This window comes from Trachemys scripta, chromosome 5 (assembly GCF_013100865.1).
Source record: "Trachemys scripta elegans isolate TJP31775 chromosome 5, CAS_Tse_1.0, whole genome shotgun sequence".
NCBI classification, from domain to species: Eukaryota; Metazoa; Chordata; order Testudines; family Emydidae; genus Trachemys; species Trachemys scripta.
Genome location: NC_048302.1, coordinates 22,828,597 through 22,845,240, shown reverse-complemented (window position 1 = coordinate 22,845,240; position 16,644 = coordinate 22,828,597). Strand labels below are relative to the sequence as shown.

At 47.5% G+C, this 16,644-nt stretch overlaps 1 protein-coding gene across 4 annotated transcripts in view; it reads left to right on the top strand.

The window, feature by feature from the left end:
- Positions 1-1,639: 1,639 nt before the first annotated feature.
- HERC3 (HECT and RLD domain containing E3 ubiquitin protein ligase 3) overlaps positions 1,640-16,644 on the top strand; it is a 143,091-nt gene continuing 128,086 nt past the window's right edge. For all 4 annotated transcript variants that reach the window (XM_034772328.1, XM_034772323.1, XM_034772324.1 and 1 more), the window contains exon 1: positions 1,640-1,918. The gene's annotated coding sequence lies outside the window, so the exon portion shown is untranslated. The remainder of the gene's footprint in view (positions 1,919-16,644) is intronic.

Sequence of the window (16,644 nt, the reverse complement as noted above, 5' to 3'; positions counted from 1 at the left end):
AATAATTTTTGTTGCCCTTTTCTGAACCTTTTCCAATTCTTTCATATCATCCCCCTTCTTGAGATCCTGCACAAAATCCCACCATCTGAGTTCCATGGGGATCTGCCAGGTTTATGGGGGAAGGAGGGGTGGAGTCACTTTCTTTCACCCCTTTCTCAGCAGAGGAGACGTAAGCAGCAGAGCTCCGTGCCAGAATTATTGCTGCTTGAAGCAAATGCCCAGGGTTGAGTGGCTTCTACATCCTCCCTCACTGCCCTTCTATCCAGGGGGCAATCTGCAGTAAACTCCTTTAGATGAAACAAGTGGAAATTTCTTGTCCCTCCAGTTTCTCTTGGGGTGCGCACCAGGACAATGGCAGCAGCAGGTACATTTAAAGACAGAGATCTTCCCCAATGCAGTTGTAAAATGCCTCCTTCGAGAGCTCATGAAAACTTGCCTATCACAATCAGAAATTTTACTTTCAAGAAATTAAAAGCTGTATGCAGTGTGTTGTGCAAGGCATTGCCTGCCTGTGCCATATCCTCAGCACTTGTGCACGGGGGTGGACAGTCCCCATGTTAGCCAACCTGTATGAAATCAGTGTAATTTCTGGTTAAAACAAACAACCTTTTGTGATTATTATGCAAATAATGAGGCTGCCAAGTCTGATTCACCCCCTGTGAGCCTTACACATGATCCTTTGCAAAAATACCAAACTGACTGGTGCCGTGGGGCATCCTAATTCAGCGAACTCAGTTTTTATCAGATATACGTGTAGTTATCCAGCCCTCTTTCTTGAATAGGGGCTCGTTCAGTGAGCACTCTGAGGCAGGGGTCTTGTGGAAAAAAACAGTACACCTCTACCCCGATATAACGCGACCCAATATAACACGAATTCGGATATAACACGGTAAAGCAGTGCTCAGGGAGGCAGGGCTGCGCACTCCGGTGGATCAAAACAAGTTAGATATAAGATTTTTTGGCTCCCGAGGACAGCGTTATATTGAGGTAGAGGTGTACATGATCATAGAGAGATAAGGCGGGTGAGGTAATATCTTTTATTGGACCAAGAACAGCTCTGGGTGGCTCGAAAGTTTCTCTCTCTCACCAGCAGTAGTTGGTCCAATAAAAGATATTACCTCACCATGTCTCTCTAATATCCTGGGACCAACACAGCCACAACTACACTGTGTAGTGCACGATTGTTTAATTACTGATTGTATCATAATGCATGTGCAGAAGGAGGGTGAATTTAGGTTGCACAGGCAACTTTAATGCTGGCCTTTCCTAACTGTAGAGTGCTTGACTTTGTGTCTTTTCACATATTTAATGGAAAAGATATATTATAATATTTATCACGTGATTTCTCACGTTACCCCTGCGATATCAGCTCTATACATGCAGTCTCGGTCTCCTGAGTGAACCCCAAACACTCTCATTTTGAAACCATAATGCTGGCTTTCCTCCTAGCATTTTATTTCACCCATTTAAAAGCCTAGGAGGAGATGCTGGAGCTCAGACCGTTTTCTATGTAGCTCCTCCCCACGTGCATGTGGAGCAGCCGCCCTATGAACATCGTCCTGCAGCCAATGATACTGATGTCACTACGTGCCCCCTGCACACTCCAGTTCTGCCAGGCTGAACAAATCGCTGTGTACCCTCGTCCTCCTCCCTCTCCGACCAAACCAGGCCTTAGCCCCACCCTTCCAGATCCCTTCTAGGACATGGCGATTGGTGCAGGCAGGAGAGTTTCTGGGGCCCCCATTGGACGTCTCGCCGTGCCTGTCACCGATGTCGGCCTGGCTGCTTCCTTGCTAGGGCTAGGGGAAAACTTCCTTATTATTGTTATTGTGGGTGACTCGCAGGGTAAGCCCGGCCCGAGCCAGAGGTGCAGCGCAGCTGGACGGAACGCGGGGAGCAGCTGCAGCCGCCGCAGGAGGTGAGTAGCGCTCGCTCGCTCGCAGCCAGCCCAGCCGGGCAGCCCTCCATGGCTGCGACCCCAGCTTGCTGCGGATTGCAGATCCCCCTGGCAGGCATTTTTGTCATGGGCTGGGGGGAACGCAGAGCCGCCGCGCTCAGCTTTCCGGGGGGTGGGCAGTGTTGGGAAGCTGTAACCAAGTCAGCCCCTCTACACCCTTTCCCCCAAACTAGCTCTCCTCCCCGGGGATTTCCTGTGTCGCCAGTGGAGGTGGCTGCTGGGAGGGAGATAGGGAGATCATTGCTGGCTTTTATTAGCCAGAGATACAAGCAGGTTTGCCTGACTTTCCCCTTCCCCCTTGCACGTTTCTGTGCTTAAAGTGAAAAGGGCCAGGAAAAAGACCTCACCCAGTTCGGTATAGGCTGGGCTGTACAAGGGACTAAACCAGTTCACTTCAGTGAGCCAACGGGGATTTGTGGGCTATGTACTCAGCTGCCGAAGAGAGCGAGCAAAGATCCTAACGCATGTAATCCGTGGTAGGCGGCTTCTTGCAAGCGGCTCCTTCTCTTCTCTGCAGCCTACCAGGGTTAGCAGCATTAGCATCCAGGCTTTTCCTGGGAGATAGGGGGTGTGCATTCAAAGGACTTGTCTGGGTGGTGTGGGGTTTTCACGGCTCTCCCGGAATTGTGGTTTTTCTCACAACTCAGCTGATACACACAGCAAAGTGGGTAAGCAAGATTAACCATTTTTATTAGCGAGGCAGCAGCGGAATTTGTCAAGATCCAAACGATCCACCCTGGATTTTATTTAGGGTAGATCTTACCTATCTGCCTTGTGTCTGATACCTCCAGGAATGTACGTAGAGGGATGTTGCTTAGTTAGGTCTTTATCCTTTTACCCATTTCAGCATTTTATTCTCTCCCTGCCTGGCTCTCTGTAGGGGGCAGAGACCAATTCTTAGTTTCATTTTGGTCTGATATTTTCAGAGATGCTAAACAACCCCGACTCCCTCAGCCTCAGGAGCTCAGCGGCAGCATCTTTGAAAAGCAGACCACGTGTTCCAGCCAGAGCATGAGGCTTATATACCTTTGTGTGTGTGAGTGTGTGTGCAAGGCTCATCCAGGATCTCCCCCTGGGCTCTGAGGACAATGAGGTCAAAGATAAACTGACTTATGCTAATAGTGAGTGGGTCTGGGTGGTGACTTAGATATTTGGGTCTCCTATAGGAGTTACAGTATAGTAGAGGAAAGTTAATACACTAGCCTACCTGTACATTGATAGAGAAATGGCTTTTAATAAGAGGGTTTTTACATGCGGTTGCAAAAGTCTCAGGAACTATAAACGGATGTCCTGGGGTGTAGCTCTACAAAGGAGTATATTGTACTTCTGCGCACCTCAGTGGCATGTGTCTGCATATATGCAAAGAGTTTAAATTGTAATAGATGAAAAATTCATGCATCTAGAAAATTTTAAATCACTATTAGCAGTTTAATGGCCTGTACAGTACCATTAAAGATACTCTAGAAAATTGCACAGGCAAGGATCCTGCAAGTGATTTTCATGCCTGTATAACTTTAGTCATGTGAGTAGTACCACTGACTTCAATGGCTTGAATAGGGATTGGGAGTGGCTGGCTCACTACAGAAGCAGCTTTTCCTCTCCTGGAATTGACACCTCCTCATCTATTATTGGGAGTGGACTACATCCACCCTGATTGAATTGGCCTTGTCAACACTGGTTCGCCACTTGTGAAGTAACTCCCTGCTCTCCATGTGTCTGTATATAATGCCTGCATCTGTAGCTTTCACTCTATGCATCCGAAGAAGTGAGGTTTTTACTCACGAAAGCTTATGCCCAAATAAATCTGTTAGTCTTTAAGGTGCCACCAGACTCTTTGTTGTTACTGACTTCAATGGGACTACTCTCAGGAGTAATGCTATGTGTTTGGCAAGATTGGGTCCTAATTCGATGTCCATTTGCATATGATTTATTTTTAAGAACAAAAATTGGCTTCCATCCAGATGTCCCAGAAAAATGGATTCTCAGAGTCTTTTAAATGCATTGTAGGCAATTTATTTGTGGCTGTGTTCCCCAAACAAAGAAGCACGTTCATTGACCCTCTAAAAGTCTAAAGCATATAGCTAGTGAATTCTCTCTGGGGTTCTAAATGACTAAAATAATCAGCTGAACTAGCATTTTGCTCTCTAAAGCATTTTCCTCGTCCTAGTGATCATGATACTTAGGGTTTGTGTACACTACAAAATTAGGTCAAGGAATGGTAGGTTGTCCTATAGCCACCGCAGTAATTATATTATTATGTTGGTGTCCACACTGCCTTCCTGCCAGTGGTGCATGTCCTCACCAGGAGCATTTGCACTGACTGAAGTGGGGCATTGACAGCCAGAGTGTGGGGCACTGACAGCTGCGTGGGGCTCACAGCTGGAGTCCCCCCACCCCGGGGCTGACAGCCAGAGCCAGAGAGGAAATGTGAAATAATAGCAGCAATCTGGTGGCACCTTAAAGACTAACAGATTTATTTGGGCATAAGCTTTTGTGGGTAAAAACCTCACTTCTTCAGATGCATCTTCTTCTCTATGGGCCAAGAGCAACAAGTAAATCAGCCATCCCCAGGTTGGTCTCCCAGGCAGATACCTCGGGGAGCCCCCTTAGCTATTCTGTTGATGCTAAGGCTTGTGATTATGTAGGTGTCAGAAGCTCTCTGAGGACTCAATGAGTGTGTTAGTGCTCCTACCTGATCAGCTGGCAGGGTTGTCAGTGGAAAAAATGTGAAGCAGTTCCTCCGTCTCACCTGGCCCATCCTCCAGAGACTGAGAACCCTCCTGGTGTGGAGAGCAAAAGAAATTGGAATTGGGTGTTGTACCTGGATCTCCTGCAGGCCAGGGCAAAGGTGGTCCCAAGGCGATCATCTGACCCATTCACTCACTCTCCACTTCTTCACATTGCCAAAGACTCACGTCCCAGAATTTTAAGAAGTTGACTGGATTTTTATTTCCGTAGTCCAGTGATTTCAACTTTATTTTCAGTACCAGTTTCCCCTTTCAGCCCTGTTAGCCCCATAAATAGGTGTCCGTTGTAGTGGCACCGTGCTTCTGGGATGTAGTCACATTCTTTTTTCCCCTTTATATACTAGATGTTAAAAAGGACACTGTCCTCACGAGGGCTACAAAATAGGGATTAGGAAGATTTTTGTTTGAATTGTCCCACGTGCTGAGGATACTTTGCTTGTACATCGGAAGTGAAGGTGCCGTGCATTCTGTCACACGTGGAACTGTTCTTGTAAGCCTTGCACTTTTTTGCTGCCTGTCCTGATTTAGCTCAAATGTCGAGTTGTAGCAAAATGAGGGTCGCTAGGACAAGAATTATTTCCGTTAGGAGAAAAAACATTGTGAAGGGACCGTTTGGTAAATTCTGTAATTATTAGGGCAGTGTCAGTAGAAGAAGCACATTAGTTACCACTGCAGTCCCGTGAACAACAATGAAGGAAAAGTTTATTTGTTCATGCTCCGCCAATTGGCAGACATCAGTGTTTTGGGAGCGCTTAGCATTGAGCATTGTTTGTTGTGAGTACAGTACCGTGTTTACTTTAACTCACTTTCTCAGAGGTGGTGTGGTTATAGCAGTAGCTTTTGCTTCTAGCTCTTGAGGTTGGTTGGAACAATAAGTTCCTATAATCACATGAGGAGGCTATTAGATACCATGCTGGTAAAAAGAGCTACCTATGTTTGTTTAGTTAGATGCAGGATTGTGTAGGACAAAAAGGTGTTAGTGTCCTATGACTACAGGGGTGGTAATGGGCCACTTCGTCTTAAGTGGTTCCTTAGATTACGTGTTAACTATTTGTGCTAAACCAGGGGTGGGAAACTTTTTGGCCTGGAGGGCCACATCTGGGTATGGAAATTGTATGGTGGGCCATGAATGCTCACGACATTGGGGGTTGGGGTGCAAGAGGGGGTGAGGGCTCCGGCTGGGGGTGCGGGCTCTGGGGTGAGGCCAGACATGAGGAGTTCAGGGTGCGGGAAGGGGCTCTGGACTGGGGTAGGGGGTTGGGGTGCGGGTGTAAGGTCTCTGGCTGGGGGTGCAGGCTCTGGGGTGCAGGAGGGTAGGACCAAGGGGTTCAGAGGGCGGAAGGGGATCAGGGCTGGGGCAGGGGGTTGGGGCTCTGGAGAGGGTCAGCGGTGCAGGCTCCGCTTACCTCAAGCAGCTCCCGGAAGCAGTGGCATGTCCCCTCTCCGGCTACCCCATCTGCAGGTGCTGCCCCTGCAGCTCCTATTGGCCGTGGTTGCCGGCCAATGGGAGCTGCGGGGGCGGTGCTTGGAGCAGGGCTGCGTGCGGAGCCCCATGGCTGCCCCTATGTGGAGGAGCCAGAGGGGGGACATGCCACTGCTTCCGGGAGCTGTGCGGAGCCATGGCACACACGGAGCGGGGCAAACCTCAGACCTTGCTTTCCGGCAGGAGCTCGAGGGACGGATTAAAATGTCTGAAGGGCCGAATGTGGCCCCAGGGCTGTAGTTTGCCCACCCATGTGCTAAACTGTTCAACCTTGTATTTAGGTGGACACACTGAGTACCTTTCCCAGACCTGCAGGGGAGCTCTGTGTAGCTCAAAAGCTCGTCTCTCTCACTAAAAGAAGTTGGTCCAATTAAAAGATATCACCTCACCCACCTTGTCTCTCTATTTAATTCAGTTATATCTACACTGCACTTTGATTGGTAAAACTTTTGTCTGTCATGGGTGTGAAAAAAACACCCTGCTGACCGACAAAAGTTTTACCCACGAAAAGCACCAGTGGGAGACACACTCCCACCGACAAAGCTACCGCCCCTCATTGGGGGTGGTTTTATTTTGCTAGCAGGAAAGCGGCTACATGGATGACTTTACAGCAGCACCGCTGTGCTGCTCTAAGGTATGTAGTATAGACATAGCCTTAGAAGCAGAGTAACTTATACTGGTAATCCTGTAAATCGATTCTTTCCTCACCTAAATCAAATGCAGCATGTCCTTCAGTTTTGGGCAGAGGATAGGTGGCAGCCTCCTGGCTCTCCCATCCAATAAGGCCCTCCTCAAAATATTCCGTGCAGCGAGGGATTTTCCTCTTTGTTATTGTGCTGCACACACCCCACTGAAGAATTACTTTTGGAAGGTTGGTATTTGCAGATGTCTCTTCCTGGCTTAGCATTGGAGAGTCTCTGCAAACAAACTGATCTGCTGCAATACAACCATTCTAATCTGTAGATGTTAATACAGATCCCACATTGAGGTGGTTGTGTTCAGATTTACATGTCAGGTTCCATTGAAAATCAGTGAGGAACACCGTGGGCGTGTGCTGTGGTTGGACTGGCCAAAGATCTTTGATCTTGCAGATTCTGGCCTAATTTACAAAAGGGACTAGTGACTTTATTAATTAATGGAGTTGCCAATGGGATGCTGTTGTGGGAAAAGCAAATGTCATTCTAAGGTGTATTGCATAAAATGGCCATACTGGGTCAGACCAATGGTCCATCTAGCCCAGTATTCTGTCTTCCCACAGTGGCCAATGCCAGGTGCCCCAGAGGGAATGAACAGAACAGGGGATAGATCACTCAATAATTTCCCTATTGTCCATCCCAGCATCTGGCAGTCAGAGGCTTATTACCAGGCGTGTTGTATGTAAGACATGGGTGGCAATTGTTAAGCTCTACTCGGCACTGGTGAGGCCTCAGTTGGAGTATTGTACGGATCCCTCCTCCCTTAATGTACTTGGCCCCTCTCCCCGGCAGCTGAGCCCGGGCCTGAAGTGAGCCACCGCTGCCTCCTAGCCAAGCTCTCTCAGACAGGAGCAGCTCTGTCTCACTCCCCACCTAGCTGCCAGGGAGAGCGGCCAAACGTGCCAGGGGGAGGCGCAGGGAGAGAAGGACAGAGCCCCGCTCTCTCCCTACCAGGCCAATCTGGGGGGGCACTTGACCCCACATGCCCCCCCTACATGTTGCCTCTGCCACCTTAGACAATTTTGGGGGCTTTCACTTTCACAGGATGGCACCTCTGGAAAAATCAGATTCCATTTCCCAGGGGTGTCTCAAGTTGGGCACCCATAATGACTAGTCACTTTTGAAAACTTAGGCATATATATATATATCTATATTCCCCCCCCCCCTTTACCTATTGCCTGTCCTTTAAGATTTCCACATGGTGGCCATCAGGATAAAGGCTTGTCTACAGTACAGAATTAAGTCGACTTAAGTTACGTTGACGATCATAAGCCGCTTTAATTACATCGGTTGTGCACGTCCACACAACGCTCCTTGTATCAGCGAAGCGTGTCCCAGTCGTTGCTCTTGCATCAACAGAGAGAGAGTTGCATTGTGGGTAGCTATCCCACTGTACAACTCGCCACCCTCTGTCACCCTCTGCCTCTGGGAGCTCTGGGAATGGATTGTGATGCATCATGGGGGGGCATGTTCGCCATCCCATGATGCATTTATTTCCATCCCATCATTCCATGGGCTTCCAAATTCGTTTAGTGCCATTTTTCAACAGCCCTTGTAAACTGTGCACCCGCCATCTCTGTCTAACAGCATGGATCCTGAGTTGCTGACCATTGTGGTGATGAACGTTATGAACACAACACGGCTGGTCCTGCATTATTTCATGAGCTGCGAAACAGAGAATGACTCGGTGGTGCCTGCCCTGCTGGCTGCCATGGAAACAAATAATTCAAGATTGCTGCTGGCATTCACGGAACAGCTGCACGCGGTGGACCGTCGGTACTGGGCTCGGGAAACAAGCACTGAGTGGTGGGATCGCATCGTGATGCATGTATGGGATGATGAGCAGTGGCTGCAGAACTTTCGGATGCGCAAATCCACCTTCCTGGAACTGTGTGCGGAGCTCGCCCCAGCACTGCGGCGCAAGGATACCAGAATGAGAGCTGCCCTCACTGTTGAAAAGCGAGTGGCAATCGCTGTGTGGAAGCTGGCAACTCCAGACTGCTACCGGTCAGTCGCAAAGCAGTTTGGAGTTGGAAAGTCCACTGTGGGGGCTGTGGTAATGCAAGTGTGTAGGGCCATTAATCGCCTCCTGCTACGAAGGACTGTGACTCTTGGTAATGTGCAGGAAATAATTGATGGCTTTGAGGCAATGGGATTTCCTAACTGTGGAGGGGCAATAGATGGAACTCATATCCCAATTTTGGCCCCAGACCATCTTGCAAGGGAGTATATCAACCGAAAGGGCTACTTTTCTATGGTCTTGCAGGCGCTGGTGGATCACCGGGGCCGTTTCACTGACATCAACGCAGGGCGGTCAGGGAAGGTGCATGATGCGCACATTTTTCAGAACACTGGACTGTATAGAAAGCTGCATTCTGGGACGTTCTTTCCAGACCAGAAGATTCCAATGGGGGATGTTGAAATGCCCATAGTGATCCTGGGAGACCCCGCCTATCCCTTGCTGCCATGGCTCATGAAGCCTTACACTGGGAAACTAGACAGCAGCAAGGAGCGCTTCAACAACAGACTCAGCAGGTGCCGAATGACCGTTGAACATGCCTTTGGCCGATTAAAAGGTCGTTGGCGCTGCCTTTTTGGCCGGTTAGACCTCGATGAGGAAAATATTCCCATGGTCATTGCGGCATGCTGTATTCTGCATAATATTTGTGAAGTGAAGGGGGAAAAGTTTCCCCAGGAGTGGAGCGCTGAAGTTGAACGGCTGGCTGCTGATTTTGAGCAGCCAGATACCAGGGCAATTAGAGGGGCACAGTGTGTGGCTATTCGAATCAGGGAGGCCTTGAAAGAGCATTTTGACCATGATTCCCAGTAATGTGTCTAAGCATTTGGCCAGGCACTGTTTACTTGCTGCCTTGAATGGTCCCAGTAGCGCTTGCTTCCTGAGCTTTAATTGTAGTGAGCAAATGTTCCTGCCTTTAGCCACTGTGTTTAAATGTTAGCACCGACTAACGTGTGTATGACACAAATAAAAAAGTTTGTATCAAAGAAGAAAGTTTAATAACAGGACAAAACACATTTTTTTTTTTTTGGTCAAACTAGGGACATGGAAATGAGGAACAGTCTCGGTTACAGCTCTCGCAGCTGAGTGTAACTCCAGCTTTCACTGTGAAACCAGTCCCTAGGGGTGGAGTGCAAGGCGTACTGCGAGGGACCGGGAACATGCGTAGAATGTGGTGGGGAGTTTGGGGAGGAATGGAGTTCTGTATTAACTGCAGGGGGACTTGTGCATGGATGTGCTCTGACTGCAGTGTGATGAGGGACTTGAGCATCTCTGTCTGGTCCTCCAATAGCTTCATCATCTGCCCCTGCCCATCTCTCCTTTCCAGGGTATCCATCCTGAGTTTTTCATTAATTGTCCACACTCTTGTTTCATTATGTGCTGCATCTGTTGACTGCAGCACTTCACGAAACATATCCTCCTTACTCCTCTTAGTTCGCCACCTTATCTTATGGTGGCGCTTCACCGGTGTGGAGGAGTGGGTCCTCAAGGGCACATCTGCAGAAGCCAAAGAAATAATGAACAGCGACAGTATGACAGTATTGTGAGTGTGCTCACAGCTGTGAATTATAACATTTACACACACCTCTTTCTCATGGTCCCTTGGGGAGCACACGGGACAGCGCAAGTCCCAAATACGGTGAGTTCGGCAGGAGGCACAGGGGAGAATTGGGAAGAATGGACTAAGGGTCTGGGTGGTTTCCGAAGGGAGTAATTAGAAGCCCCAAGGGAGACTTTTCTGAATATTGGTACCGTTTTCCACAGGCTAGGTTAATCGAACCCGATATCTCACTCCTAAGGGTAACCTAGGATGCAAGGGTACATCTCCTGCTTGCGTATGGCTTCAGACCAGCTCTGTATGCTGCTCGCCTGTGTGCCACTCTGGTCCCTGCAGAAATTATTGTCACATGGGGCGGCAAAGTTTCGTACAGCAAGGGGGAGAAACAAGGCAGCTCTACCAATGAATTTTTGGGAGAGGATTGCAGAATACCTACAGGAAAGTTTCCTGGACATCTCTATGGAGGATTCCTGGGACATCTCGGTGCATGTTAAACTTTTCTGCTGGGCCCCCACTGCGTAGATGCACAGGCTCTGCTGCATGTCCCTTTCATGCCCCTTCTTCTGCATGCCACTAGCAATCAGCCCGTAGGTATCAAAGTTCCTATAGCTGGAGCGAAGCTACGACCTCATAGACCGGGGTGGGCAAACTATGACCCGCGGGCCGGATCCAGCCCGTGGGATTGCCACCCCCCATGGCGCCATGGGCCCCGCGCCACTCCTGGAAGCGGCCGGCACCACGTCCCTGCGACCCCTGGGGGAGGGGGAGCAGAGGGCTCCACATATTGCCCTCGCCTGCAGGCACCGCCCCCCGCAGCTCCCATTGGCCGGGAACGGGGAACCACGGCCAATGGGAGCTTGGGGGAGGTATCCACAGGCAAGAGCAGTGCGCGGAGCCCTCTGTGGCCCCTCTACCAGGGGCCGCAGGGACGTGGTGCCGGCCGCTTCCAGGAGTGGCGCAGGGCCAGGGCCAGGGCAGGCATGCAGGGAGCCTGGCCTGGCCCTGGTGTGCATCGCTGCCACCCCGGAGCTGCCCCAGGTAAGCGGCGCCGGGCTGGAGCCCCACCCCAACTCCCTACCCTGAGCCCCCTGCTGCACCCCGCACCTCTCCTGCACCCCAACCCCCTGCCCTGAGCCCCCTCCCTCACCTCTCCCTGCACCCCTGCCCTGAGCCCCCTCCTGCACTTTGCACCTCCTCCTGCACCCCAACCTGCTTCCCTGAGCCCCCTTGTACACCCCACACCCCTCCTCTGCCCCAACCCCTTGCCCTGAGCCCCTTCGTGTACACCGCACCCCCTCCCATACTCCACACTTCCTCCCGCATCCCAGCCCCCTACCCCAGTCCTACATTCATGGCCCTGCATGGAATTTCCCCACCAACCCTTGGGCCAAAAACTTTGTTCACCCCGCCATAGACCCAGCAGATCCAACAGCTCCGGTGTTCTCCATGCGGGAATGCGTTTATTGTGGAAAGCTGGCATGGTCTGCTGGGAAGGTTGCTGTGTGCATGGTCCATGCAGAGAAAACAGGAAGAGGAATTTCAAAAATTCCCAGGCTTCAAAAGCGGGAGGGGCGCACACCTATGTACTTTCAGGGCATGGAGTTCAAATTGCTGACCAGAGCAGTCAGGATGGGCATTGTGGGACACAGGGCCATTCTTAGGGATACGCAGAATACGGGGCTGCCCACGGCACCTGAAAATTTGGGGCACTACTGGTTCTTAGTGTCCACCCTCCCAGCTCTTCCTATCCCTATTCTGACCCTTCCTGCAGACTCCCACAGCTAGCTGCTGCGGCCTGATGACTCTTACTTCGGAGGGGATCTAGTAACTTAAAAGTGAAAAAGCCTCCAGCCTGCCAGACCTATTAGCACAACATTGAAACTGTTAAAGAGCCTTTCAAGTGGTAATGAAGCCATTTAACACGCATTTGCCAACCCCCAGGTATATACTGTCAGTTTCTGAATTTACTGAGCAAAACAGTTGTGCATGACTGTAATATTCTGTGAGCTGAGGGGTGAAAACTTTATTTACTCAGAACATGTTAGTCTACAGGACCTTAGTTTAAAATTTGCTTTAAAATATTTCATTAGCGAGTTGGTGAAGATTATAAAATCACATCTCTAAAAAATCCTTGCATAGATTTTTAGATGCACAATCATCTTTAGCCTTAAATGCTTGGATCTTCAGACATAGTTTTTTAAATAAATCCTTCAAAAGATCACCCTTGTCTAAAATACATATTTTAATTTTAATTACTATAGTAAAAAAAACTTGCTTCCAAAGTCTTCCTGTCCTTTCCGTCCATCCCTTTCTCCCTTTACACCCCCCCCACCCCTGTTGAAGAGAGCCCTTAAAGGGACAACACCCCTTTCTTCCAGGTAGCTGGACAGAGTTTCCCTTTCTTTACTTCTGACTATCTGATGAACTAGTTTTAAGAGAACCCTCCAGCAAAATCAGTACCTAGTAAGATATAAAATCCTTTGTTATACCTAAAATCTTTGGAAACATATTTTTTAAAGTTGGTGAAATTTCATAAACATATCTGTTGTTATGGAGATCACACAAAGTAAATTAGTGTTCCCTTTTTCTAAAAGCAATGAACATTGTTATGAACACACTAAACCTCTGTGACTGATTAATTTAAAATAATGTCTTAGTTTCAGTGAGTTAAATATGTAATAATCTGGAATGATTATTTTATGAAGGCTTAAGAGTACATTTAAAATATAAAATCAGCTTAGAAATACCGATTAAGAAAATGTGAAACAGAAAAGAGCTGCATCATGTATTCCATAATATGTAATGTTGTAATCAGCAAGACAGCTGACGCACCCTTACTACAAAGTTTTTGCAAATAAATCTCTGGCAAACTTCTGGGCATATCAAAAAACCTGTGACCGACATTCTTTTATTCCCAAGTTTAGTGCTTTTAATTAGGTACTTTCTACATGTCTGGTCTTCACCATTTGGCATGCAGTGAAAAACAAACAGTCTCCATTTTCTTTAGAAAGAAATTGCAGAAGAGTGTTTTTTTCAAATGTCATTTGCTTCATTTGGGTTCAGGGATTTGGCTGGAAGGGGTTGAGCAGGGTGGGGGAGGGAAGAGGGCGGGTCTGGGGCAGAGTGGGGCGGGGTCTGGGGCAGAGCAGGGGTGGAGTATGGGCGGGGCCACAGGCAGAAGAGGTGGGTTGGGGAGCTAACCTCCCCAAGTGGTAGCTTCACTGACCACCCATCAGGGTGGATTTGATATGAATCAAATTGATTTAAATCACTAGTCAGGAAGACTCAATTTAATCATGGATTTCTATATAAAAGTGCCTTCTTGTTGCTTGTTAAAACCTTAATACATATTCTTCACAACTCAGAGGTAAATGTAGGTTTCATTTCTAGAAGGTAATCATTATACATTTTTAAAGTGATTTATTTTGAAAATCTTTCAGATTAGTTTTACAGCTATATCAGAAAATGAATGATTGATTGGTTACTTCATTTACCAAAGGTAATTGAAGCAGATATTTATGAAGTTGTTGGGGGGTGAACTATCTCCAATTCAACAGGTTAATCATTAATATTTGGAGGATTTTCTTGCCATGTTGTATTGGGAGGAGAACATCAGACAGATATTTAAACTGTTTTATTTAACTAAAACAACAATGTTATGTATTCTGGATTTTTTTTCTTCAAGAGCAAACATAATATTTTAACAAAACAAGCATATAAATTTTTAATTTAGTTAAACATTCAAGTTTTTTAAAATCAGGTTTGTTTTTGTTAAAATTGTTTTTAACTAAAATAGTTAAATGAAGTATTTAAAAAACAAAACAAAAATTAAATCGATTCTGTCAGTCAGGTCAACATGAGAAACTTAAAATATTGGCGTCTGCAGCTAACTCAGTCATCTTCACCTTCATTTTCCTGTTTGTTCATAATCTGGAAAAGAAAAACAAGTTTTCCTGCTTTTTCGGGTCCCAAACGATTTTTCAATTTGGAATGAATTAGTCCAAAGGAAGAAAATATTCTTTCTATACTGGCAGAAGAAGCTACTGCTGTTAAAAGTGAGATTATCACTTCAACAGTCTCTGAATCCGAGTGCTTAAGTGACTTCAACCGGTTCATTGGTGTGACTTTCTTTAAAACATCATCAGCAAACATATTTCCTGAATGGTTCACCCTTAGCGCTGAAGTTTATTATAGTTGGCATTGTGGAGGGATGATTGCTGGATGTCCATGTCATAGTCAACTCCTTTTCTTCAGCAGTTAAGGTTTGACCCTGGTACCAAGTATTGAGAATAGTTGCAAGAAAATGAGCTGGAGATAGTGCTTGTCCCATTTGTTTTTTTTAATGTTGTAATTTAACTCTGTCATTGCATGTTTCTCTTCTTAAGATCTCACTCAGTTCCTTCCAAATTTCAGCAGTGTCAGCAATAAAACAGCTATTTCCCTGCATTTTGTTCAAGGCTCCAGAAATAGGCTTCAGTGTACTCAGCATGTGTTCAACATTTCTCTGAAGCCCAATGTTCAGAACTTTGGCTGTGACAGTGCCATCTATTTTTTCACGATTTTGTTCACAAACGGTCATCAGATTAGGCCAGTTCTTGAGATAGTGCTCAAAACAGTTCACTACTGCAGTGGTTCTCAAACTAGGGCCGCCGCTTGTTCAGGGAAAGCCCCTGGCGGGCCGGGGCGGTTTGTTTACCTGCCGCATCCGCAGGTTCGGCCGATCGCAACTCCCAGTGGCCGCGGTTCGCCGCTCCAGGCCAATGGGAGCTGCAGGAAGCGGTGCGGGCCGAGGGATGTGTGTCCAATTAGGGTGACATAACCAACCGCAGGTCTATGCTGGTGCTGCGTCACTCTAACTGCATCGCAAAAAGCTCTGAACCGCTCGTCGAGGCAGTTTTATCATGTCAGCTTAGCAGGGGAGGAGCATTTCGGTGCGGTCACCTCCATTGTTTTGTCGACACAAGCTGACTTTGTCAACAAAACTGTGTTGTGTAGACAAGGCCAAAGTTTTTTAATAGAGCTTTCAGACTCAAACTCCCAAGATAACATGAAGTTTCCACTCACTACATTAATGGCAAGGAAGAGTAAAAACCTTAAATAGAATCGACAGTGGAGAAGGAAGCTTCCATTTTGAGTCTTGTGGATAAATATACAGGAAACACTGCGCCCATTTGAACATATGGCACACAAAACTTGCAGCATTCTTGCCTAATGCATTTATAAAAAACAAAGAATTTTAACTTAAACTTTAAAATGCACAATGTCTTAGAAATAAAGCAGTAACTGATCGGGACTTACAGGACCTTTGGAAAATCTTCTGATTTGTCATTCTTTCAAATAGATGCTGCATTTGTGTCTTGTTCTGCTTCCTGCAAATATAGCACTTCCTGGGAAGTGTCAGTAAAAAAGCCTGAGAGACACAAAGGTGCCCTTTGCAGTTATGGAGATGATGAAACAGATCTTCCTAAAAACTGTTTAGAAAACTCATGTTTGTGATCAGTTATACCACCATGCTTTCAAAAGAGCTCAGCACACAGCATCTCCCATTGTTTTCAGTAGGAGCTGCTGGTTCTTCTGCACTTGAAAATCTGGCCACTTAATGTATGGGGCTAAATGGGGGTGGAGGCCCTTTGAAAATCTGGATCCTAGTTTGTATTTATATTACAAGAGTTCCAAAACTTTTTCATTGCATGGATCCCGTTTTAAGAGATGGTCTTGGGGGCCACATTCCCTCCAATTGTCAATTACTGCAATTGCTTACATGGAAAATTAAATTAAGGGAAATAATTATTCAATATGTTTTTAACTTCAGCAGCTGGAAACAAGATAGCCAGCTCTCCCCAAACCATAACCCTGCAACTTTTGGGGAGGGGTGTGTGCAGGACCGGTGCTACCATTTAGGCAAACTAGGCGGTTGCCTAGGGTGCCAAGATTTGGGGGTGCCAAAAAGCGGTGCCCCCAATTTTTTTTTTTTTTTTTTTTTTTTTTTTACAGCATTCCTACGCCGCCTTCCCAAGCACACGGTTGCCGCTCCATTTCTCCCGCCTCCCAGGCTTGCAGCGCCAATCAGCTGTTTGGTGCCACAAGCGTGGGAGGGGAAGAGAATTAGAGCAAGGGCAGCGTGCTCGGGGAGGAGGCGGAGCAGAGGTGAGCTGGGGTGGGGAGCTGCCGCATGGCTTCCCGGGGG